This window comes from Pseudorca crassidens, chromosome 16 (assembly GCF_039906515.1).
Source record: "Pseudorca crassidens isolate mPseCra1 chromosome 16, mPseCra1.hap1, whole genome shotgun sequence".
NCBI lineage: Eukaryota > Metazoa > Chordata > Mammalia > Artiodactyla > Delphinidae > Pseudorca > Pseudorca crassidens.
Window position 1 is genome coordinate 66740261 of NC_090311.1, and position 24714 is coordinate 66764974.

A 24714-nucleotide genomic window follows, 5' to 3' on the forward strand; every position below is an offset into this window, starting at 1 on the left:
ACTGAAGATTAGACTTTCAACATATGAATTTTGAGGGGACCAAAACATTCATTCCATAGCATTCTGCCCCTGGATCCTCCAAATTCATGTCCTTCTCACCTGTGAAATATATTTAATACATCCCAACAGCCTCAAAAGTCTTAACTGGCATCAACTCTAAAGTCCGAAGTCTTACCTAAATAGCATCTAAGTCAGATATGGATAAGACTCAAGGTACAATACATCCTGAGGCAAAATTCCTCTCCTGTGAACCTATGAAAGTAGATAAGTTATGTGCTTCTAAAGTATAATGGTGAGATAGGCATTCCAAAAGAGAGAAATCAGAAGGTAGAAAGGGGTGATGCGTCCCAAGCAAGCCCTAAATCTAGCAAGGCAAACTCCATTAGACCTTAAGGCTTGAGAATGATCCTCTTTGGCTTGATGATATTCCCTCTGGGCCCACTGAGGTGGCAGCCCCACCTTCAGATATGAGGTTGGGGTCACGTCCCCATAGCTCTACCGGACAGGGATCCTGACCTTTGAAACCAAAGTGGTGGCAACCTTGCTCACTGGGCCCATGCCCCCTGGGCCTGTGGTGGAAGTGGCAGCCTCAGTGATCTCTGGATTGTCTTTGAGGTCCTTCTTCCCTTGTCTTGAAGTACGTGCACAGCTGAATAGCGATATTGTCCAGTCCTGTGGGATCTAAGAAGTCCTGCAGCCCTCCTTCATTTCATCGTGTTTCTAATCTCTTTAGTTCAAACTGTTAATGTTTCTGCTCGGGTAGCTGATTAGGTCCATGGGTCATACCAATACTCATTTGCTTATCAGTCATGGCCCCAAAACAGACTGTTCTCAGCATTCTGGGTAGGCTAACAATTTTCCAAATCTTTAAATTCTGGTTCCTTTTTGCTTAACAGTTCTATCTTTAATTCATTTCTCTCTTCTTGCACTTCACTCTAAGCAGCCAGAAGGAACCAAAGTGCTTCTTCAACACTTTGCTGAGAAATCTCAGCTACTTATCCAGTTTCATTAGTTGCAAGTCGTACCTTCCATGGAACAGTGGAACACAAACACAATTCAGCAGAGTTCTTTGCCACTTCCTAACAAGTATTACCTTTTCTCCATTGTCCAATAACATCTTCCTTATCTCCATCTGAAACCTTATCACAGTGGCCCTTCCTGTCCATATTTCTACCAGCATTCTGTTCGTGATTATTTATATATTTCTAAGAAGATGGAAGCTTTCTCTACAATTCTTGTTTCTCTGAGCTCTCATCAGGTTTGTCTGTAGCAGTCCTTTTACAGCAATATCAGCTTTTTCTAGCACATACCTCTATATTCTTTCATCTTCTCTTTGTTACCCAGTTCCTAAGCCACTTCCATATTTTAGGGTGTTTGTTACAGCATCGCCCCACTTCTCAATACTAATTTCTGTATTAGTGTTCTCCAGAGAGACGGAACCAATACGATATATATATGAGATTTATTATAAGAAATTGGCTTACGCAATTATGGAGGCTGAGAAGTCTCACAGTCTTTGGTCTGAATGCAAACTAGAGACCCAGGAAAGGCTGTGGTGTAAATTGTAGTCTGATTCTCAAGGCCTGAGAACCAGAGCACTGATGATGTAAGTCCCAGTCCAAGGGCAGGAGCAGACCCATGTTTCAGCTCCTGCAGTTAGGCAGAGAGATAAATAATTAAACCTTCCTCTACTTTTTTGTTCTATTCAGGCCCTCAACAGATTTTTTTTCCCCCCCACTGGAGACAGGAGGTTTTATTGATGCTGATGGGGGTAGGAGCCCAGAGGGGGTAGGGGTGGGGCTGAGTCAGTCAGTGGATGCGGAAGGCCTGGGCACATGGGGGGTAGGTTAGGGCACATTCATCATCTTAGGAGTCTGTGTCTCCTTGTCTGGGGAGGGGAGAGAGCATATTGGGGGTTGGGGGGCAATTTGAAGAACAGCGAGGGAGAGGTTAGGGATGGCTGAGAGCTCCTAACCTGAGAGAAGGCACCACAATAGGCAGCAACATCTGTGTGGAAAGCTGGATCAACTGGTCAGTAGGGGAAAGTGAGGAGGAGGCACTGGGTTGGCTTCTTGGGGAGGGGTCCGACCTTGGCCTGGGTGAGCTCTTGAGCATACCTGGTGTTCCCAAGCAGATGATACCCACCACCAACATTGGGAGGACAATCTGTCTGCATCAACCCACCAATTGAAATGCTAATCTCTTCCTGAAACACCCTCCCAGACATAACTAGAAATGTTTAACCAGCTATCTGGTCATCCCATGGTCCAGTCAAGTTGACACATAAAATTAACCATAACAGAACTCTACTTACTTCTTCTAGATTCATTTCTCATCACTCTTCATCTCTCTCTTTATACTCAAGCAAAAGTGAGCTTTATAGTTATGAGACATGTTATTTTATTCATTCAGCAAGCTTTCACTGAATCTCTGTCCTGGGCCAGAAATGATGCAAAAGGCTGGGGAGAAAATGCAGTGGAAGTCACAACTGCTCTCCTCAAGGAACCTACAGCCTTGTCATGGACACTGTCCAGATTCTCTACCACTCCCGCATCAGGATTAGAGCATTCATGTACTCATGCCCTATCTGCTGGAAGTCTTGGTGACTGACACCTCTTAGATGAGCCCCTCCTGGCAATTGCCCTCAGCTAAAGAGACATAACCCACTCCATTGACTGGTTGATGCTGGGATTTAAAGGCCCGGATTTAAAGGCCACTTTCCTCTAGGAGGGCAAACCCTGAGCAACCATCCCAACTGCAGATTCCTTGTAGGATTGGTTGAGGACTGTGCTCTAACTGCAATCACAGCCAAACTCTTCCATTTGCTTAATTCTTTCCACACCCCTCATAGAAGGTGTTCTCAAAGAGTGCTCTCTCATAAACCTCCTTCATGCAAATCTCTCTCTCCCGGGGTCTGTTTTCTGAGAAATCTGATTTGTGGCAAAAATCTACTGGGAGAGAAAGAGAGATAAGCCACTATACCATACCATTCCCCAGGAAAATAGGATATGGTTTTAAAATTTATTTCAAATTACACAAGTATAATATAAATGCAGTCTCATTTTTAAAAGAAATTTTATAGAGAAGGATAGAGACTCCTTTGATTTACACCTCTAGCCTCTTATTTCAAACTTTTAAAAAAGGATGCACAATTGTCCATGTGTGGTTTGTAACGTACAGCGTCAGGTGCTAGTAGGAATAAAGGCTCAATAAATGGTAGTGATCAACTTGATGAGCAGTGCCAAGGGAAGTGTTGTGTAATACATCTTCAGGATTGCTCCCAGAGAACTCATATCCGTAGGAAGCTAGGTGCCCAAGCCTGAGTCCTTTCATATAAAATGATTTGTTATGTTTAGAGTCAATTTTATAAAACCATGCTTTTGACAGTTCTCAAGAGTTTAATATGTGTATGCACTGTTTGCCTTTGCTCACTGTTGTGCCACTGTGAATAACTGACTTTGCTGATTAACACTGATGGCAAATTTTTCTTGTAAAGATTTTGTCATCTCTTCACTTGTCATCTTAAGGCTTTATTTCAAGTGTCCTTGAAAAGACTCTATTTTAAGCTGTCAAACTGTCACCTTAAATGTTAATGATTATAATGTTTTGTACTCTTTTTCTGTAAAGGGTACAACTTTCATAAAAAACACACCAAAAGAAATTTGTCCGTTAAAACTATCCTTGAAGTCATAAATTCTCCAGTCTTTTTGGAAAGTGAAGTAATCCCGAGGAGATCTTTCTTTAATAAGGTCTACTCAGGAAACAATAATGAGTGCTGGAACTGGTTTTGATGTCCTATTTCTAGGAAGTAGTTTTCTCTATAAGAGAATGAAAGAGAGGAAGGAAGTGGTAGGAACCTTGAGAAATGGGATAGCATCTTATATATCCTTGTATTCCTAATACTTAATTCAGTAGCTGACATACATTCAGTGCCCAAATATTTTTTGAATTAATGAATGAGGCTCTGGATCAGACACTTTTTTCTGCCTTATTTAGTTCTCACGAAACCTCTTTACTTTGTTTACAGTTTTGGTTTGGATAGAACTTAATAGCAAATGGTGGATGGTTTGAATATAAAACATCCCACCTAAGAGAGTTTTTCTCTTCTTAAATGTGTGTGTTTGTTTTCCTAGTGTAGTCATGGACTAGGACTGAGAATATTTTATTTCTTCTTATTAGTTTTTCTTTTGAAGACATATTGGTATTTACTTTGGAATTAAAGAATGTGAATGGGCAGAATCATGTAAATTTTTTAAGAAGACTCAAGAAACTTTAGAATTTTAAGGATGATGATTTCTCTGCATTTGTTTGACAGATGAATTGATTAATAATTGTAAAAATGAAACGTTCTTCTTAGATTTATAAGAGAAAAAAAGGGAGCTGTATTTTCGAAGTCTTTTGTTCCCCAGAGGGTTCTCCCCACTCTAACTCCCATAAAATAACATGTTTGAAAACTGGAAGAGGATTAAGGTGTCTTCAGGAAAATTGATTGTGCTGAAGGCAAAGATGAATTTCTTTGACTTAAGATTGATTTAAGACATTGAAAAAGGACAACTAAAATTTATGGAATTTGATTCAAAATATAGTCACTGTCTCATCAACTTCAGAGACTGCAGGTTGTTGGGAACCCAGGCTCAAGAGTGATACTTCTTTTTTTTTGCTCTGACAGTAAGGTCACAGTAAATGTCCAAAAAGCTCCCCCATGGAAATTGTATGGTAATAAAATTGTCTCATGGTCCTTTATCTCTCAATGTAAGGAAAGTGCAAAAACTTCACGCAAAAGTTATTTCTTGGGCTTCCCTGGTGGCGCAGTGGTTGAGAGTCCGCCTGCCGATGCAGGGGACACGGGTTTGTGCCCCGGTCCGGGAAGATCCCACATGCCGCAGAGCGGCTGGGCCTGTGAGCCATGGCCACTGGGCCTGCGCGTCCGGAGCCTGTACTCCGCAACGGGAGAGGCCACAGCAGTGAGAGGTCCACGTACCGCAAAAAAAAAAAAAAAAAAAAAAGTTACTTCTTGTTTGAAAATAAAAATATGAAAAGTTTAGGCTTGCAGAGACTCCTCATCTCACAGTCAGAGCCATATAAAATTATGTGAGTCTCCTTATTATAGTAGAGAACAAATTCTGAGAATGAACTTGCTAGCGAGGGTTAAGCTAATTGAAGACCTTGAAAGCAGAAGAAAGAGCATTAACCAAGGTCCAGTTTTGTAAAACAGTATGGTGCCTATGAAGAGTAAGTATTTTAACATGATTAGAGTGTAAAGCCTATGATTGGGAGGAAAGAGGAAGAATCACATGCAACAACGGCAATGTATTTTTTCCTCTTTACAAAGAAAGAGATTCAGATCCAGATGAAATCATCTGCCTAATATGTGAGAGATACCTTACATGAAAGATTTTTTAAAGGGGAAGTACTATCTTTGTAAATCATCGTGCATTACAAATCTTATTAGATCTCTGGTAACATAGTATGACAAGACGTAATGAGGCAAGATGTCCTTATCAGTTCAAACTTTTAACATGAGGGTCCTGCCATCAGAATGTGTAACCCAGTACATTTTTAATCAACTCACTTATTATATCATGCTTTCATCCATTTGCTTTTGACCACAGTATTATCCAAATTAGACTGACATTACTTTTTTCATGACCACATAGCATGAGCCATGCTGAGATATAAGGAAAGGAGGATAATCGAAGTGACTTCAAGAAAAAGCTTGAGTAAAGCGGTAGGATGGAGAGCAGGTTACAGAAAATAGTGTCTTTAAAGGGAACAATAACCAAAGAGAGTTGGGGAAACCGAGCAGTGAGTGTTTGGGGGCATGATAAGTCCAGTCCAGACCTGACTATCTTTCAGGAAGTATGACTGGACAACTTTTCGTTCTGAGAAGAGACTGTTGCTATTGGAGGGAAGGGTCAAACCTGGAAGATGTTGATACTTGGGGACAGATTCTTATACTTCGAGCTGTCGCTTCTGCTTTTGGAGTTACTCCTTATTCACACCACTGGGCATTCCACATTCCTACCTGGTCTGTCTACTCAAAAACGTCCTTACTTTCTCATTCATGGAGACAGTTGAAGCTATAAAGAGTGTTTCTTCATAAATGTTTACTTTCTCACTGGATTATCAATGGCCTGAAGCTATCCACTCATCATTCTTCCTCCTTACAAGCATGGCCTTGGGAATTTTCTTTAGGGCTTCCACTCAGTTCCATAAATGCTGATGTGTGCTTCTTGTATGTCCCATTCCTGTGGAGGGGCAGACAGTGTGGCAGACGCCGCTAATTGTCAACCTAATATCCATCCTTCTCTCCTGTTTTCATTAGAGAGCTCACATTTTGTTTGGTGCAGCAATGTGTCTGGCTGAAAACCTTGCCTTACCAGAGTTTTCTTATAGACAGACCAATGGACACTCTTCTGACCTTTGCAATGTCATTAAGAATCTGCTGCAAATTTCTGAGAAAGGTTTTCCTTTCCCAATAAGTCCTAACCCTTTCTTCTCTATCTTTCCTCTTGTTGGAAATGGAACAGCCATTGTGACAACGAGATGGCAGGAAAAAAAGAGAGAAACGCATAATGATGGCAGAGTGGAAAGCAGAGAAATGCATGGAACGCTGATTGTATTATGAAGCCCGAGCTACAAACCTGGACTGTCTACCTGCAGATAGTTCTTGTTACATGTGCAAAATTTCTTGTGGAGGAAAAGTATACTTGGAAGAAAAATACACAAAATACATTCTTCTTCTTTAGATAAGAAAAATATATTTAGTTGGGATTTTGTGTCATGTAGTCCCTAAAAACTCCAGTACATATAGGATTTGGTTCCTGTATTTAGGGTTTTGAAAGTTAAAAAAAAAAAGGTTACGGAGTGAGGTAGAAAAGGGGAGGAGACAGGGCTACAGGCTATCTGAGGAGTCATACTGCAGGATGGACAGAGCTGGCAACACTTCAGTATTTGACCAAACTGCTGCCTGTTGTTCCTTAGGAAACTTACCGTGGGCTGACCAGGACTGTAGTTTGAGAAGACATGGTAGAAAAGTATGTGTTTCTGGATGCTCTTAGGAAACAAAAAGGATGAACTTGAACTAGAGCCAGTCACTCTGCCCCAGAGATGGGAACATCATAGCTCTTAGACCGTGGCTTGAAAACATCTTTGTGGTTGTCAGTGGTGTCTGACTGTTCAACCTGGGAAGGCAGTCCTCAGGTACCCGAACATGTACCCAGAAGAAGTATGCTGCTAAACCTCTGGAGCCTCCAGGAAGTGCTTCCTTCCTCCAAAATGCTCACATCAGGTGTGGCCATGCAGGGTGATGAAAGGGAGATTCTCCAAGATGGCTGGTCATGAGATCATGGACAAAGGGGATCCAACCAGAGAGATACTAGGGGCAGAGATAGTGAAGGAGTGGTCCCCACGACCAGGGCAGTGAGTCCATGCAATTGTTGCCCAGTTGATATGCTTCCCGGTTACATCCCTGTTCTGAATGTAAGTTTTTATTTGTTTGTTTGTACTTTTCATACTGGGTGTGTTGAGGGCAGATAACATTTTTATGCATTCAAGGTTGTCAGATATGCAGACCTATTACAGTACCAAAAGAACCTGAGATTTGAACTGGGTATGTACCAGCTTATGTAAGACTTTGGGATTATGTGAGTTGGGGAAAAGGAGAAAATGTATATCTCAATGTTGTGTAGACAGAGGTTTGAAATATGTCACATATTACTTGTCTGATCAATATACATACTCATTTCCCTTTTAAAAGAACTTCAGTTTTGGAGGGAAGATCAATAATGTGCACAGCCATACAATTTGTCTTCCCAGACTCCCTGGGAGATAGTGGTGTTACATAGTTCTGGCAGTGAGATTTAAGCAAATATCAGCCAGCTCTTCTGCTTCCTTGATGAAGCTATTTCTCCTCCCTCTTCCTTCTTCTTTCTTGTTTTTATGGTGGCAAGTGTGAGGGTAGAAGCCACATGTGAAAAACAGCAGAGTGAAATGAGGGAAGGTAGAGAGGCATGGCTGATGTTGTGTGGTCAAGACACCAGCCCTAGATGGTCAAGTCCACACTTTTTCTTATACAAGGGAGAAAAAAATCACTAGATTTAGTCACTGGAGTAGGATTTTTGTTACATGCAGCAAAACAACAATCCTAACTGATATGTACAGATCACAGGCTCTCCATACATTTCAGATCTAATGACCCAGCATGAGGAGACTTCCTAGGGGTCTTATTCCCATAAAAATCTCCCCTCTCTTCAGCCTTTCAATATCTATCATCTTTTCTGATGCTCATTCTGTTCTGCCCTCAAATATTCTGTAAGGCACCAACTCCATCAGCTATATTTTTAATATTTTTACACAAACAACATACATCTACATTCTCATTATGAAATATTCACATAATACAGAACAACTAACTTTATGTGTTCTTTTCTTTTCATTGACTAAATCTGTAAAGTGAATATCTTCAACTCAAAATTTTCTCCCAATGGTTATCTTAATTCTTGGAAATCTGGTGTCTGCCCTCGCCATGCCACTGAAGGAAGCAGTTGGCTGGGGACTTGGGTACTCCTAGATGATATCTTTCAGAGATAATGCTGAATCGGCCATAAATGTGCAGCTCTTACAGACCTGCACCAGTGTGCTGTGGGATTTAAAACAGGCCCAGAGGTATTCGAAATAGGCCCTTAACTATGCACTCATCTCCCTTGTTGTTCCCACAAACCATGGTTGGTCAAGTAAGTCACAAACTTCTCTTTCTATATCCACAAATCATTTGGTTTAGTAGAAATGCCCTCATTTAGGAGAATAATTTGCAAAAGCTAATACTAATAATTCCCAGTTTTAAAAACCCCAAATAAAACATAGCAAGTGTAATATGCCAATATTCATCTTACATAAAATTCAGTGAGTAACTGTAAAAGACTTCTTATAACTGCCAGACTAAATTAATTTAAAAATCAAAAAATTTTTGATGCAAATATTTCATATAGATCCTTTTATTTTTCTTAGACCTCTGGACTTTGGCATTTCACTAGTGTTAGTATCCTACTTTTTCTAACTTACTGCAAGATGTGTCAAACTAGTTAGTGACGTGTTTAGAAATTGCTAAGACGTACTTGAGAACTGTTTTAGGTCTTTTTTTAAAAAAAGGACAATAATGAATAACAATTATATATAGAAACTAAGCAGAATTGGCTTCAAAAACTCAGGTTTTCATTTTGTATACTGGTTTTAGTATTAATTTTTGCCAACACCCTCCCCATTGCCTCTCAACTGGTGATCAATAAATGTTAAGAAAACAATATTTGACAGCACAGGTCTTCATTTGTCATACGTTTCTGGGCCAGAAAGGATATCAATTTTGATTCACTGCTTTTGGAACAGCTAGAGCAGAATGGATTAGATTAGCAGGCATGAATAAATCTTAATTTTGTTGAGATTTATACTTGTCCCATGATAAACACAGATAAATGCTCCTTTATCCAACCAGTTGCATTGATTTGGATCTTGCAAAAGTTAAATGTTAGGCTAAAATTAAATTTGTGGTGACATAATAAATGTAACTTCAGATACCGATGGTGTAGGTCAGTACATGGCTAGTGGAGACAGCAGGAGAATTCTACGGGCCGATAAATAGTTTGCTCAAGTACATAATCATGCAAAATGTACATGCACTCATGGAGCTGGAGAAACAGGAGCTCTTTTCAGACTCAAAAATTGTAGACTTAAGAATCAGCTAACATCTTCAGTTGATTATGCAACACTGGCCCTTGGAATCAGGAGGATGATTTAGCATTCATTATAAAACTGGAACTAAACTTTAAAGCTGTTTTTCTAAGAAATTGTGGTTGCATCTGTGGAAGGGAACCAAGAGAATGGGAGAGAGACTGTTTTTCACAGTATATCTGCTGTAAAATTTGAATTTCATATCATGTGCATATAACACCTATTCAAATAACTGAAAAATAGAAAGGAGGAAAAAACCAAAACAAAGTAAAATAAAATAAAGATAAACCAGTGCTTCCTATTTAGAAAGAAACTCCAACAGCTTTAACATTTATGAGGAATTTACATGATGGCACCTCCTGTCCTGTTAACATCGCTTCCTGTACTCAGCCTATGCCCTTTGTTCTCTTTGTACATTGCATTTTTCACGGTCCTCTCTGTATTTTAACACTCAAAGTTATTTTGAGTGTAGTGACTTTTGCCTTCTCTAGATATTATTTCTCTAGGATATTTCACAATACTTTGTATATAGAAGGAATTCATTAAGTACTTGAAAAATAACTGAGAAACGAACTGCTCAATTGCTCATCACTAGCCTCTTAGTACGGAGCCAAAGTTGACAGCAGTATAGTGGGACTGGCAAATGTGTGTCCAGCAAAAGGCAGCAGGCGTTTGATAGACATTGAATATTTAACAGTCAAGACCTCCATGTAAGGGTCAAGGAAGGCATGGTTTATGTTGTTAAAGAAAAGCTAGGAAATCTGCCAGTCAGAGGTCATCAAGAGGGAAGAAGTCAACAGGTGCTGCAAATTTAGACTAGTCAGGAGATTGAGAGGGTTGTATGTGGAAGGGACAGCATTACAGAGCAGAGAACATGAATTTGGATCCCATAGGAGAGCCTCTCCCGACATTTATCTTACTGTAGTGTAAATATTAAATTTTGTCTAGCTCTGCATTGGTAGGGGACTGCAGTGGGGCTGGTTGAAGAAATGGTGGAATGCGAGAGTCATAGGATTATAAAATCAAAGAATATCAGGGCTGAAAGGGGACGTAAAGATTCCCTAAGTCTAGTTTTTCTCATTTTATAGATGAGGAAACTGAGCCCAATGGAGGTTAAATGACTCAGGAATTTAGGGGTTAAGTGAAGACTGGATTTTCAAGTTCACATTTTTCAGTATCCCATTGTCACGTTCATTTTCTGAGACTCAAACTCATATTTCCAGGTGATCAGGGAGAATTTTTCATAGACTCATTGAGGGTTACAAATAGCAATATCAGGAGTCTGATAATAAGAATGTTGGGACACCGCTTCTGGAATGAGTAACTTATCCTGGGATGCTTAAGGGTGTGTCTGGTTTTCACACAGGTGAAAGTGAATTGACATCAAATAAAAACTAGGAAGTTGTAATGCCAAAAAGATTGGGAGTAAAAACTTCTGAATAACTGCCTCAGGCTTTTAGGAGCCGTCTCTAAAATAAGAGAGTCCCACAGACTCTTTTGGCATCCTTTTGGAAGATTGTGTTGTAGGACATTAATGCCAAAGAGAAAACAGTGAAGAAAATTTCTTCAAAGAATTGGGTATTAGACATGCATGATTCAGAGTAACTGTTTCCAAGGTTAGTTATTGGTTTTATTTTTCTGCTTTTATTTTTGTTCACTCAACTGACTGCTTATTTGAAGTGTTGAAAGGTTATATTGTTTATTGTTGTTATACTAATTTAATTATGGCAATAATTTTCCACAAAAGTGTCATACAGGTAGAGTATTTTTGCATAGATGACTCCACCATCTTAATCAATTTCTGCATGAATTTATATGGGTTGACCAAAAAGTCCGTTTGGGTTTTTCCATAACATCTTATGGAAAAACCCAAACGGACTTTTTGGCCAACCCAATGTTTAATGAACCCCTCAGAGAAATCTTTAATTGCTTAGCAGGAAATGTGACTTGAATTACTATACTCTTGCTAATAGATCCCACTCTGGGAGTCCCATGGGTCCACTCCAGCCTTAAACTTCACTCTGTGAATCTCAGTCAGACTGACTGCTAAAGGCCAATTTGCATATAGATTAGCTGTCTCCAGCTACCTCCAGGAAATGCCTATCAAGAATGAAGCAAGAGCCAGAAGCAGCTAGGTCTTTCTGAAATGTTGGATAATAAAAGTGAAGTATTGGATCTTGTCAAGAGAAGTGTGGGGAGTGTGAAAGCAAGAACCATCAAGAACACCTCTTTCTTGCTGTTTCCTCCTCCAATTTCTGGGAGGGAGGTTTGGGCTGAGTAGAAACTAAAAATCTTTCAAGGACAGAATGTCATCAGGCAGTTGAAGGCTGATATCTACAGAAGTGCTGATCTTCAACTTTAGGCCATTCATCGTAATACAGGAACCAGATGAAATTATACAAGACCACACAGCAATCACAGGGCTATAATATCTCAAGATTTTCAGCCTGGCATTGACACTGTTGAAATATTTGAAAGGCACTGCAAGGAAAAATTAATCTATTTAAAGTTACCTATGCCTGTATTGCTACTACTGCAAGATGTTAAGACTCTGACTTGTCTTCTTTCCTAGTTGATTTGCACACTTAGCATTGATGATAAATAATATTAATTGCAGAAGGTTATTTCATTGACTTCACTGCAGTGGAACGGCCTAAGGTAGCACCATACACTGGCCTTTCAGCCAAAGATAAATAAGTTCTGCACTGAGTATAGGAGAGAAAGCAAACCCTTCAATCTCCATTACTTATAAGAGGTTGGGAACACTTGGCATTTTAAGAAAACTTTCTGTATTTACTGCCCTTTGTCCCTAAAGAAGACTCAAAAAGATTTTTTTAACTACCTCAGAAGCTGCCTTTATGTGATGTAAGCCTTGTTCCATGAGAGCCAAGTGTTTTCCATCCATGTGGTATTAAGAGCCTCTTAGCATTTTCTTTCTCCTACAGTGTTTGTTACAGTATCATTCCCAAAGCTTGGCAAATGCTTTGAGCTTAATAAAATAATGGTTATTATTTGGGGGTCTCCCCAGGTGAAGAATTATTCTTATGCATCAGACTTCAATCATTACAAATTCCATTTAAAGGTTCCTTTCTCTTTATTTGTAGTCACGCTTATCAAATATAGTTTCAATTAATAAGCTGGAAGAATGGCATTAGGATGTGGGGAAAATTTTGTCCACCAGTAGAGACACTAGCACCCCAGGAAACAGTCATTATAACTCTGAAATAATGAGAATAAAAATAAGCCTCTGTTGGGAATTCCCTGGCGGTCCAGTGGTTAGGCCTCGACACTTTCACTACCGAAGGCCCGGGTTCAATCCCTCGTGGGGGAACTGAGATCTCACAAGCTGTGCAGCACAGCCAAAGGAAGGGGGTGGGGGGAAGCCTCTGGTATGTTCCAATAGCAGGCTGAAGAGTTTAGTTATATTTCATAAAATGACTTTTTGAGGTAGGCTTCTACAATGTCTTTTTAAAGATGAGCAGAATAAGGCTTAGTAGCCCAGCCAGTAAGTGACTGAATTGGAATTGAAACTCAAGAATGTCTGAGCTGACTTCAAAGTTCTTCCTGTTGTGTTACACTGTGCTTCTTATGTCAACATGAATATTACAGACATGTCAAAAGTTTAGAAATCTTGTGAAGATTTTCATCTATTTCTTCTCTTCTTTCCTCCTCTCTCCTCTCCTCCCACCTGACTTAAATGAAATGAAAAAAAATCAATTGATATTATGGTTGATATAGAATGCAGTAGCTATTCAGTAGATATTTATTGTTGTTTTTGGTTGCTTTGAATGTCTTATAAAAGACTAGGTAAATAAATATGACCTCAAACACCAGATCACTTGTATAATGAGTTCAAGTCTGATTAGTACATACAGAGATGTAATTTTAGAGATACTTCTGGGTGGGAAAAATAAAAGGTTTAGAATGGGTGTCTGAATTTTTCAGTACTATATTTCATAGCCACAGCTAACTAGCTGTGAAATACTGCCATTTCCACTTAATTTTGTTCACTAGTTAATTCAACCCTCTACTTTATTTGATCAGATCTGGAGCCAAATCATTTGTATTCATTTTGCATTGTGTTTTTGCAGTGCAGTGCGTCTTGGTCGCTTTCACATGCTAATACCGGTTAGTTCAATTGGGATTTATTGAAGCAGCCCTTGAAACTTAACCATCTAATTTCTCATGCATAAGAAAATAGACCTATTTTCTATAAAAAAAGAAATAGACCTATTTCTCTTCACTAGTTGCTTTTCATCATCTACTCACAACTTTTTATCATCTACCTTCACAATTATTAATCATCACTTTACACAAAAACCTCTTTTTTTAAAAAAACATATATATATATATTTTAAATTTATTTATTTATTTTTGGCTGTGTTAGGTCTTCATTTCTGTGCGAGGGCTTTCTCCACTTGTGGCGAACGGGGGCCACTCTTCATCGCGGTGCGCGGGCCTCTCATTGTCGCAGCCTCTCTTGTTGCGGAGCACAGGCTCCAGACGTGCAGGCTCAGTAGTTGTGGCTCACGGGCCCAGTTGCTCCGCAGCATATGGGATCCTCCCAGCCCAGGGCTCGAATCTGTGTCCCCTGCATCGGCAGGCAGACTCTCAACCACTGTGCCACCAGGGAAGCCCCTAAAAACCTCTCTTAAAAGCTACCAATGACTTCTTCATTAACAGACCCAACTGTCTCTTCAAAGTCCCCATCCTTCATCTTTCCTCTTCAGCCTGTGACAATGTGGACTGTCCTTCTTCCTGACTCTTTTATTTTCCTAAACTATATAGTTTCCTATGACTTTCTTTTACACCTTTCTTTGCTGAGTAGGTTTGCTATGCTTCCACATGGTATCTTCACCTTGCCCGTTAACAATATAGGCATTTTCAAACCTTTCTTCTGCAATATAGTTCCTATGACTTTTTTCATTTTTGTAGTAGCCAGTTTCCAAAGATATACTCCTGTCCTAGTGAACCACACCTCCTAGTGCTCATAAACTCCTCTTGAATCTGTGTTGGACCTTTGACTTGCTGGTAACTGACAGAATGTCGTAGAAGAGACACAAATTCTGAGGTAAATTCTGAGGCTAGTTCAGATGAAGCCTTGCAGCTTCCTTCTTGAACTCTTAGAGCACTCTCACGTAAAGCCTTGAGCTGCTGTCTAAGATGCCTACTGCCATGAAGTGCTTCTGACTGAGGCCACGTGTAGGTGCTCTGGATGACACCCCGGCTGAGTGCAGCATCTCAGCCATCCCTATCAAGGTGGGTGAACGAAGCCTCGGGGTCTTACGTATAAGTTCATTTGCCAGCTGAATACTGTTCTATGAATGCCGTGTGGACCATAGGTATGGCCCAGCTAAAGCATGCCTGAATTCCTGACCCACAAAGTCATGAGACACAATAAAATGGTCGCTATTTTAAATCAGGAAGTCTTAGAGTATTTTGTTGTGCAGCAGTTTCAACAAATTTCATTACTTCATGATTACCTCTATAAGGTTGAAACTCAGAACTGGATGTGGCTTTTTCCCTACCTCTATTATCATTTGACTTCAAATTCTCTTCCATTGTTCTGTTGCTCTATGTCTGCACCAATGCTACACTACTTTAATTATAAAAGCTTTGAATATGTTTTATTTTAACATTTCGTAAGCTAAACCCTCTCATTTCTTTTTTTTATTCGGTTTTCTAGCTTTTATTGAAAATTTAATAGTTGATAAGGGCATTATCTCAAATCATTGGAGAAATTACTGAAATAGAAACTAAATAGTCCCTTGGGAAAAGAGACCTCACATCATACTAAATAAAATCCTAGTGATTTAGAAATATAAAAAAAAGAAATTAAGATCTTAAATGTTCTTATCATGTGTGCTAACATGTGGATGTTAACTAGACTTATTGTGGAGATAGTTTTGCAATATATATAAATATAGAATCATTATGTTGTACACCTGAAACTAATATGTTATATGTCAATTATATCTCAGTTAAAAAATGAAACTGCCCAAGTACTAGAAAAAACCATGGATGAATTTCTAGGTGTAAGGACTCAAAATCAAGATTCAATTAAAGAAAAGATTAATAAGTTGAATAAATAACGGCCACAAAACCTAAAAAACAAACACATGACCGATAACGTGAAAGACAAATGACAGATTTGGAGAAAATATTTATAACATAGATCACAGATCAAGGGCAATCTCTCTAATTATATACAGAGCTTTTAAAAATCAATGAAAAATAAAGAAAACTCAAATGAAAACTTGATAGAAAAATAGACAAAAGACATGAACAGACATTTTATAGAAAAAAGATATAAAATGGTCCTTAAATATATATAAGATGTTCCACTTTACTCATAAAATACATTAAAATTAAAGAATATACTATAGTACCATTTCTCACCAATAATATTCACAAAAATCCAAAAGATTGTCTCTGGTTGGTAGAACTTTGAGGAAAAATGCATCATTATACATTATGCAAAAGGCTGGTGGAGTGTAAAATGTTTCAAGCCCTTTGGCAGTTAGCAGTTTATTACCTCTCATCTCTAAATCCCCCTTCATTGCCCTACTTTTGATACTGGAACTGGAGCTGCTGAATATTTCTCCTTTGCCCACTGGCATTATGTTAAGCTTGGCAAGTAGAGGGCACTGGAGGGATAGGAGGTTCTCTACATGTTGCCATTGTGCTTTCCTTTCTTCTTGCTTCTGTGCTGCTTGGCTGGAATGTGGGATACTCAGTGGAGCCCACCTCCACTGAGTTTCGAGTTTTGGTAGCGTCCCCACAGGCAGGTTTCAGATGAGTTCCACAGGTAATCTGGCTTGTTTCCCCCAAATTTTAACATCCCTCCAGGAAGATAATTCCCACTGGCCTCCTAGCAAATATCCCTTTCAGCTCCACAGCTGGTTCAACAGCTAGTACCTGCCCCCCTTGCCACCTCTATAGACAGCTCCCAACCAAGTTTCATCTGCACAACAGTGGGTGGTTTCCTGTTTGCCAACTCTGGCCTGAAGAGCCTCAGCAAACTTCTCTGCTATCCAAGGATATAACGATTTCCTCCCCAGTGAGATCTAAATCTCAGCTTTTTCATGGGGGTGGGAGCCTGTCTCAAATTTTTTCTTCCTTTGGTACTTTTATTCAGCTTCAGCACAGTAATTATCCCTGTATCTTATATTCTTACATTCTTTAGAGTTTTCTTTACCCCTTAGTAGCCAATCATCTATTATTAGTTAATAATTCTTTACATTAAGCTTTCTATGTTCAAATTACTGTGGGGTTTCTGTGTCCTCATTGGACTTTGATTGACACAACCCCCAATGAGGACAGTTGGGGAATATCTAGCAAAACTACATTTTTATTTATCATTAGACTTAGCAACTCTGCTTCTATGAGTGTACTATACATGAAGTTGTTACAACACTATTTTTAATAGGTAAATTTAGACCCATTGTCCATGTTCATCTACAGGAAACTGATAAAATAAGATGCTGAAGTTTAACAGAACTTCAACGGGTCAAATTTTGGACATTATGAGCACCCCAATAATGTATCAGTGTTTAATTGCCCATTGACACAACTTAATCTGTGAGTCCATTGTTAAAATAATACAGCATTAATGGTGGGAACATTCTTTACAAAAGGATGTCAGTTAAAGATTATAGAAATAATTATAGAATTTTAAAAATCACCATTTTAAAATAACCAATGAAAGTAAAAATCGGTTCAGGAATTAATGGTTGCTAAAGGCATTTTTTAAAAAAGGTTCTTGGGGACAGTATAATCACAAAGTTTCAAAGTGTCACCCTATGGATTATTTATTAAATACAAAGTGAAAGGAGTACCACTCAAATGGAGAAATAAGGCAAACATTTCCAAAACCAAGTGACCAAACTCAGCATTATTAGAAATTGAACAAACTGATATTAGGAGACTTATTATGTGATAATATGTAATACCATGGGAAATTCACCTCACTAATGCAGTATTCTTGTGAAAAACATTGAACCTGAATCTACTCATGAAGAAACAATCACACATTTCCAGATTATGGACTGTCCTACATGACAGCTGGCATGCACTCTTCAAAAAATATCAGTGACTGAAAGAAAAGAAAAAAAAGAGGCGGGGAGTGTGTGTATGGAGGTAAGGGGATAGGGAGAACTATTCTAGATTAAAGGCCACCAGAAAGAAATGGTATTTAAATATATGTGGATCTTTAATTGATGTATATCACTTTCGTGGCATAACAACCAAGTACAAAATCCCAGTGGCATCCAATGATATGCATGGATGTTGCTCATGGGTTTCTGGATATTGTTTGCTCATGGGTTTCCGGCTCAGCTAGCTGGGTAGCTTTGCTCCATTTGTGCTTATTTCAGACCACTAGTTGAAGGTACTGTTGCTGTGCCAGGGAAGCTCTTTTCATGACAATGACAGAAGCACATAGGCAAGCAGATTTCAAGGCCCTGCTTACTTCAAGTCTTCTAATAATTCACTGGTTGCCAGGAGTCACATGGCTAGAGCCAAATGCAAGAGAGAGGAGAGTGAATAATTTTGAATACATATCTAAGCTACCAAAACTGGATCCTGGATCAAAATTAAAATAGTTATAATAGACTGTATAATTAGTAAATTTAACAACTATAAGATAATATCTTGTATAAAACATATTTTCTGGGTATGGTATAGATATTGTAGTTATTTAGGAGAATGTCCTAATTCTTAGGAGATGCACATTGAAGTTTTGAGTAGTGAAATGTCATTATGGCTAAAACTTACTTTCAAAAAGGTCAGTGGCAACAACAAAAATATGTATCAGTTTGTCTGCTCATCTCTCTCTCCATAGCTATCTACAAAACAAAAACATGGCCAATATTAACAGTTGCAAAACAAAAAAAAGGGCGTATGAAGGCACCTTGTGCTACTCTTTCACACATGTTCTGTATGAAGTGTTTTAAAAATAAAAAGTATAGTTAAGACCAAATCAATAAAATAAATACCCAGATAGAAACTGTGGTGTACCAGAACTTACAGAAAATCGTTATGACATTAGAGCTGGGAAAATAAGTAAAAAGTAAGTGATTGGCAAGATTATTGACTCCTCTTTTCCTCTTAACTCCTTGCTGACATGACTCAACAATTACAGTCAACTGTAGGTTTGGAATTTTTGCAGGGGGACACCTATGAGTTCTTAGAAAGAGAGAACCTGTGAGAGGCTTTATTCTTGCTCTGTCTTATTCTCTGTTTGTGGGTATGGGGGAAGGCTAAGTCACAAGGCCAGCAGCCCTGGAGAAGACTTTCTCCTCTGGCAGAGTTTGGGGCAAAACTAAAGATTTCCCAGGTGGGTAAGAGTGTCCAGTATGCAGAGAGCATTGGATTCCCATCTTAGAGAAACAAATTGGCTGCCCATGGGTCCTTTGGAAGGTTGCACAGTATTATTGGGGCTAGGAAACCTTGAGGGGGGTTGCACTAATGGGATAAGCTTCTAACTCTGTGGCAATCAATTGGCTCTATCTTACTTATGCCTGAAGGGGGTCTGAAAGCCAAAAGTTCTCTAAATGTCTTCTTCAGTTTATGGATCTTGTTTTGACAAACTACTTGCTGCTAATCCACTAGATAATTTTAGCTTTTCTATTTTGCTGTTTTTCTAGTCACTTCAGCAGCCTGATCTATAGAGTGAGAAACAAAAATGTTATTACAACCAACTTGAGACTCAGTGATTGGAGGAGGGAGTACTAAGTGGACAATCAAATATTGGCTCGTACTGTTGGAAATCTAATCAAATACATTTAAGAGAATGTGAGTAAAGAAAGAAAAAAAATCAGTAGGGTTTTTATGGAAGTCAATAAGCTGACTCTAAAATTTCTGTGAAAGGACAAAAGGCTGAGAATAGCCAAAACAATTCTGAAAAAGAATAAGTGGACTTGAGTCATCAGGTACCAAATTTGTAGTAATTAAGACACTGGAGTATACTCTCAACTGGCAAATGACTAATGGATCTGAATAAAGAGCGCTGAAATATACACACACACATATAAAAATTAGATATATAAAAGAGGTTGAATTTTAGGTCAGAGGGAGGAATAAACTATATAACAAATTATGCTGAGACAATTAAGTTATCTACATGAGAAAAATAAAGTTCCCTACTGCACACCACACAGAAAAATGAATTTCAAGTAGATTAAAGACATAAATATGAAAAGCAAAATTTAAAACCCTTAGGAAAAAAAAGAGGAGCACGTCTTTATGATCTCAAATTAGGGAGAGATTTCTGAAATAACTCAAAACCTACAAGTCAAAAACAGTAAGATTAATAAATTCAGTTACAGTTAAAATTTCTTTTCTGCAACTGAGACCATTAAAAAGTGAAGAGACGGGCTTCCCTGGTGGCGCAGTGGTTGAGGGTCCGCCTGCCAATGCAGGGGACACGGGTTCGTGCCCCGGTCTGGGAAGATCCCACATGCCGCGGAGCGGCTGGGCCCGTGAGCTATGGCTGCTGAGCCTGCGCGTCTGGAGCCTGTGCTCCGCAACGGGAGAGGCCACAACAGTGAGAGGCCCGTGTACCCAAAAAAAAAAAAAAAAAAAAAAAAGTGAAGAGACATGCCACACTCTGGGAGAAGATATTTGCAAGGTTTAACCTGCAAATAATTATCCAGAGCATTAAGAACCCCTCATTTCTATATGAGAAGCAACTAAACAATATAGGCAAAAGCTATGGAGATGCAATTCACTGCTAATAAGGTAAAAGTAAAGGCAAAGTAACATCACAGTAAGATATCATTTTACATTCTTCATTTTTGTAAAATTTAAAAAATCTGATTTCATCACTAAAGAGTGTCTAAGATGTAATTAGAACTCTTAAAATAGAAGGTGTAGGCAACCTCTGCAGGCTCTGAAGGTTTAGAGGAGCTGGGGAGTCAAAAACTTCAGAGGCAGCCACCCAGATGTGCCCATCCAATATGTCAAGATCCCCAATTTCTCAGACCAGGCCTTGGGTAACACACCTGCCTCAGTTTAGCATTCAGTCATTTTTGCACATCTGTAACTCCAGATACTAAATTCTCATTCTGTCTTTAGCTTTTTCTGCTCTTCCATGGTAGGAGCCTCTTTATAGGCTATGCAGCAGGCCCTCTAGCCTTCATGGTTTTCAATTAGTTTTTAGCTTTCATTTTCTGACATCGATGCATTTTAGTGCTAACCAGCCAATTCCAACAGTCCTTGTTGCATTGGCCCCCCTTTACTTCCAAAATTCCATTTGGAGGGTGTTCAAGCAAACTGGAATCCACAGAAGTCAAATAGGAACCCCCATCTGTTTCTCACTGACCTTGAAGTTGCAGTTGACCTGTGGAAGGAGCTGGCTTCTGTCACTGTAGAGTTATACACTCACCTGGTTCAGGACTTGGAGAAGTGGGAGGAGGAGGTCTAGTGAGAAGCCAAGGCACTAAGAACCCAGCTGCTGTGAAAAGGTGAGGACACTCTCTGGTGTGTATATGAGAGAGGGCACTAGCCCTGCACTCACCTTCAGAACAGAACTGCCGCTGCTCTGCTTCTGCTGTTCCAAACTCACAAGTATTCTCTTGTGTCCAGCCCTCACCTGGAATCAGACAGAGAAAAGAATGCTAGGAAACACGTTTCCTGCCTAGCTAAGTTGACAGACCCCAGGGTGTGTGTTTTCTCCTTTTCAGTTATTCATTTTCTGATTTAAAAATACATGCATGAATTTTTTTTGTAGTTTAGAAACTCCTTAGTATCATGACTTATTAAAAAAGTTACTGTATCTTCAGTATATTGCGCACAACAGCTTCTTGATACATATTTGTTAAATAAAAAATTTAAAAAGGAAAAAAATAACAAATACCTATTACTTGTTAAGTTCCTGCTCCCAGGAAGGACTGCCTATTTTTAGAACCTTCTAGTAGAATACAAAATGAACATTAATGTTAAGTATTTTGAAAGAATCCAATTAATACTGCAAATTCCATAGTACTTCTCTCTGTCTTGGGGTAAGCCAAATATAACTAGAGATATTTTATTCTCTAACTTTCTTCTATCTGTCTGATTCATCTTTGCAAAATTCTCATGTGGGTGTGCCCCATGATATCCAATTGTCTGATTTCTTTTTCATGAACAGTATCTTTCCATTTAGTTTTTTTAAACGATTTTAATGAATTCCCTGAGCCTGGGAAAGATATTGTAGACCAACCAAAGGCAGGTATCAGTTTAGAAGATAGATAGAGAGTATGACTTGGTACATGCCTTCTCTCAAATAGTTTGGTCACTTTCCACTTATGAGAACATACTCCACATTCCATGACCAGCTAGAGTCAAGTTCTGTGATTGAGCATTTGGGAAATTCCTGAGTTCCTTACAGTCATGTTCCTTAGCACATCTCACCTCTATTAATGTACACCTTGCAATACATTTTGTTAGGTGGTAAGTTAAAGGAGCTCGGATGATATTGGGTTTTTCTACACAGAGATGAACATGTATTGATTTTCATTAGCTTGCAGGTTTTTCATCATATTTAGTCCACAGGGCAGGAGATCTCTTTTTCTTACTGATGATTCTTTAGTCCTCTGTGGGTCTACAGTTGAGTTTTTTAGGTCCTCACATGGCCCTGTAGTGTCCTTGCTTCTACTAAGCCATGCTGGTTTTTTGTTGGTTTTGTTCGTTTGTTGTATTCCTTTTATTTCTTTTTCTCCTCTGAATGCCATGTCTATATTCCAAAGCTATGTTGAATAAGAGTGGTGAGAGTGGACATTCTTGTCTTGTTCCTGATCTTAGAGGAAATGCTTTCAGTTTTTCACCATTGAGACTGATGTTTGCTGTGGGTGTGTCATACGTGGACTTTATTATGTTGAGGTAGGTGCCCTCTATGCCCACATTCTGGAGAGTTTTTATCATAAATGGGTGTTGAATTTTGTCAAAAGCTTTTTCTGCATCTATTGAGATGATCATATGTTTTTTATTCTTCAGTTGGTTAATATGGTGTATCACATTGATTGATTTGCATATATTGAAGAATCCTTGCATCCCTGGGATAAATCCCACTTGATCATGGTGTATGATCCTTTTAATGTGTTGTTGAGTTCTGTTTGCTAGTATTTTGTTGAGTATTTGTGTATCTATATTCATGAACGATATTGGTCTGTAATTTTCTTTTTTTGTAGTATCTTTTTCTGGTATTGGTATCAGGGTGATGGTGGCCTCATAGAATGAGTTTAGGAGTGTTCCTGCCTCTGCAATTTTTGGAAGAGTTTGAAAAGGATGGGTGTTAACTCTTCTCTAAATGTTTGATAATTCACCTGTGAAGCCCTCTGGTCCTGGACTTTTGTTTGTTGGAAGATTTTTCATCACAGTTTCAATTTCATTCCTTGTGATTGGTCTGTTCATATTTTCTATTTCTTCCTGGTTCAGTCTTGGAAGGTTATACCTTTCTAAGAATTTGTCCATTTCTTCTAGGTTGTCCATTTTATTGGCATAGAGTTGCTTATAGTAGTCTCTTAGGATGCTTTGTGTTTCTGCAGTGTCCATTGTAACTTCTCCTTTTTCATTCTAATTTTATTGATTTGAGTCCTCTCCCTCTTTTTCTTGATGGGTCTGGCTAATGGTTTATCAATTTTGTATATCTTCTCAAAGAACCAGCTTTTAGTTTTATTGGTCTTTGCAATTGTTTTCTTTGTTTCTATTGCATTTATTTCTGCTCTGATCTTTATGATTTCTTTCCTTCTGATAATTTTGGGGGGGTTTTGTTATTCTTTCTCTAATTGCTTTAGGTGTAAAGTTATGTTTTTTATTTGAGATGTTTCTTGTTTCTTAAGGTAGGACTGAATTGCTATAAACTTCCCTTTTAGAACTGCTTTTGCTGCATCCCATAGGTTTTGGGTCATCATGTTTTCATTGTGATTTGTTTCTAGGTATTTTTTGATTTCCTCTTTGATTTCTTCAGTGATTTCTTGGTTATTTAGTAACATATTGTTTAGCCTCCATGTGTTTGTGTTTTTTACGTTTTTTTTTTTCCTGTAATTGATTTCTAATCTCATAGCGTTGTGGTCAGAAAAGTTGCTTGATATGATGTCAGTTTTCTTAAATTTACTGAGACTCGATTTGTGACCCAAGATATAATCTATCCTGGAGAATGTTCCATGTGCACTTGAGAAGAAAGTGTAATCTGCTGTTTTTGGATGCAATGTCCTATAAATATCAATTAAATCTGTCTGGTCTATTGTGTCATTTAAAGCATGTGTTTCCTTATTAATTTTCCTTTTGGATGATCTGTCCATTGGTGTAAGTGAGGTGTTAAAGTCCCCCACTATTATTGTGTTACTGTTGATGTCCTCTTTTAGAGCTGTTAGCAGTTGCCTTATGTATTGAGGTGCTCCTATGTTGGGTGCATACATATTTATAACTGTTATATCTTCTTCTTGGATTGATCCCTTGATCATTATGTAGTGTCCTTCCTTGTCTCTTGTAACATTCTTTATTTTAAAGTCTATTTTATCTGATATGAGGATTGCTACTCCAGCTTTCTTTTGATTTCCATTTGCCTGGAATATCTTTTTCCATCCCCTCACTTTCAGTCTGTATGTGTCCCTAGGTCTGAAGTGGGTCTCTTGTAGACAGCATATAGATGGGTCTTGTTTTTGTATCCATTCAGCGAACCTGTGTCTTTTGGTTGGAGCATTTAATCCATTCACGTTTAAGGTAATTATCAATACGTATGTTCCTATTACCATTTTCTTAATTGTTTTGGGTTTGTTTTTGTAGGTCCTTTTCTTCTCCTGTGTTTCCCACTTAGAGAAGTTCCTTTAGCATTTGTTGTAGAGCTGGTTTGGTGGTGCTGAATTCTCTTAGCTTTTGCTTGTCTGTAAAGCTTTTGATTTCTCTATCGAATCTGAATGAGATCCTTGCCGGGTACAGTAATCTTGGTTGTAGGTTCTTCCCTTTCATTACTTTAAATATGTCATGCCACTCCCTTCTGGCTTGTAG